We start from the raw sequence: 3,041 nt of genomic DNA on the forward strand, positions 1-3,041 counted from the left end.
GGCCCTGGGTTCCATTCCTCAGCACCACATAAGCAGAAAAAGCCAGAAGTGGTGCTGTGGCTCAAGTGGTAGAGCACTAGCCTTGAGCTGAAGAGCTGGGGACAGCGCCCAGGCCCAGAGTTCAGGCCCCACGACTGGCAAAAAAAAAAAAAAGATAAGGGATGGCACCCAGTCCCTGAGTTCACTAGCACCAAGAAAAAAGCCTACATGGAATATGGCAAGTGAGCAGATTCCAGACTTGTAGTGATTTCTCTGTGCATGTGAGGGAGTTGTCTTCTCCGTTTGCCAGATAGGATCCACTACTTCCTAGGAAAAATGGAAATGCTATGGAAAATGATTAAGTGCTAGATGACTGCTTCAACCTATTTAATACAATATTGGATTCCCTGGGTCAGATTCTGATTTAATCATGTCTTCCCTTCTTGTGAACACAAGTAGTCAAAAGAAAATGGAAGGCTGGGAGAGTGGCTCAGTGGTATAGCGCTTGCCTTGCATGCATGATGCCCTGGGTTTGATTCCTCAGCACCACATAAGCAGAAAAAAGCCGGAAGTGGCGCAGTGGCTCAAGTGGTAGAACACTAGCCTTGAGCTGAAGAGCTGAGGGACAGCGCCCAGGCCCAGAGTTCAGGCCCCACGACCGACAAAAAAAAAAGAAAGAAAATGGAAATTAAAAAATTACAAGAACTAAAACAGTATTTTTATGGATCTTCAATAATTTCTGATTAGTGGTAGAATCATTCTGGGTACAAAATATGTAAATATATATGTGTGTGTACATTTGTATTTGTAATGATTAGACTGAACTACATGAAATTGCTGATTTTTACTGTTTTTTTTTGTTGCTGTTGTTTTGTTTTTTGGGTCTGGTCATGGGGCCTGAACTCTGGGCCTGGGCGCTGTCCCTCAGCTCTTCAGCTCAACGCTAGCGCTCTACCACTTGAGCCATAGCGCCACTTCCGGCTTTTTTCTTTTTTCTTATGTGGTGCTGAGGAATGGAACCCAGGGCCTCAGGCATGCAAGTCAAGCACTCTACCACTGAGTCACCTTCCCAGCCCCTGATTTTTACTGTTTATCTGCAAGAGTATAGGATTAGATAAAAATGAAGACAAATATATAGAGGATTTCTGAGTAACTACTCATGGTTCTCTTCCTTTCTAAACTAGTACAAACCCTCTTCCTTATCCTGTTGATGACTGTGGTCTACTCTTCAAAGAACTCTAATAGATTTTTCCTCCATCAAGCTCTCTGGAAGAGTTTTTCTCACGGTTTCTCAGAAATCAAATTTCTCAAGGACTTCTACCCCTGGGCCAACCACACCCTCCTTCCGAACCTCTATGGGAATTACAGAGGTAAGGAGGCGGTTCTGGGCAAACGAGGGAAGGTAGAGTTCGTTTTTCAAACCCACAAGCTGGAGAAAAGTCAGCCACCTTCTCAGTTTCGCTGTCCCTCTGTGAGTACTCCACGAGCCTATTTTTCTGCACCTCTCCTAAGAAGGTTCTTTCAGCAGGCCACTGGGTTTACACTGTAGTCCTAGCAACTCAGGAAGCTGAAATCTGAGGATTGAAGTTCCAAGAGAGCCAGGCAGGAAAAGCCTGCACTCAGTTAAGGAAGCAATTTTTAAAATTGGTGTCTCTTTTCTCACTAGGGTTTATTACTGATGGGAACTCCTTTCTTTTGGGCAATGTTCTGCTCCGGCAGATTCGCATTCCTAAGGCCACACTCTTCCCAGTCTCTCTTAAAGAACAAGTCCTGTCATCTGACCTGTATCAAGAGGACAGAGGGAACTATGGGGTTGGCTGGGGCCTCCCCGACACAAATCTGACTGAAGCAGACAGCATTTGGCATTACCAGGATCAGCGTGCACTGGGTGGCTATCCCATCCAAGGAGAATTGGCCACCTACTCAGGAGGAGGGTATGCTGTGCGACTCGGAAGGAACTTCAGTTCTGCAGCCAGGTGAGCACTCGCTCCTGTCTTTCTTCGGTGTGTACAGGACACTCAGGACTCAAGACCCATTTGAGTAGGTGCAACCACTGTAATAATCCTAACTCTACTGCCTGTAGATACTTTTATTTTAGGCTTCTTCTGAAATGTACCTTTTAGTCTAGAAAGTCCTTGCTCAAATTCAAAGGTATGTTTTGACTTCCAGAATTTTCAGAATTCATTCTTTTTAGTCTGGAAAAAGATGTTTCCATTCTAGCTGCAGTTGAACTCCACTAACTCTAGCTTGGACACGCTGTAATCTTCAAATACTAAAACCTACAGTGTCCTTGTAAGCCATGATGTGTAATAACCCAAAGCGCAAATGCCAAAAGTGCCAGACCTAATAACTGATTTAGCATATGGATTCACAGTTTTTGTCATGAATAAAGCAAAAATTAAAATGATACCCTCTTGAAAGAGAAATATATTAATAGTGGTTTTCTGCTAGCTCACATCTGTAGTCCTAGCTACTTGGAAGGCTGAGACTGAGAGGACTGTGATTGGAGGCCAGCTTGGACAGAAAATGGGGGAAAAGCTGGACACAGTGGCACATGCCTGTGATGCCAACAACTATAGCAACACTAAACATAAGCGGATCATGTCCAGACAGGCATCCAAGCAGGAAGCAAAACCTTATCTTAAAAATTACCAGTGCAGGAAGTGGCGCTGTGGCTCAAGTGGTAGAGTGCTAGCCTTGAGCTGAAGAGCAGAGGGACAGCGCCCAGGCCCAGAGTTCAGGCCCCACGACCGGACCCCCGCCAAAAAAAAAACAAACAATGACCAGTGCAAGCCGGGCGCCAATGGCTTATGCCCTTAATCCTAGCTACTCTGGAGGCTGAGATCTGAGGATTGCGGTTCAAAGCCAGCCTGGGCAGGAAAGTCCATGAGACACTTATCTTCAATAAACTACTCAAAAAAGCTGCAAGTGGCCGGGCGCTGGTGGCTCACGCCTGTAATCCTAGCTACTCAGGAGAGACCGTGAGACTCCTATCTCCAATAAACCACCAGAAAACCGGAAGTGGCGCTATAGCTCAAGTGGTAGAGCACTGGCCTTGAGCT

Source organism: Dipodomys ordii, unplaced genomic scaffold (genome assembly GCF_000151885.1).
Source record: "Dipodomys ordii isolate 6190 unplaced genomic scaffold, Dord_2.0 Scaffold18, whole genome shotgun sequence".
Classification (NCBI taxonomy): Eukaryota; Metazoa; Chordata; class Mammalia; order Rodentia; family Heteromyidae; genus Dipodomys; species Dipodomys ordii.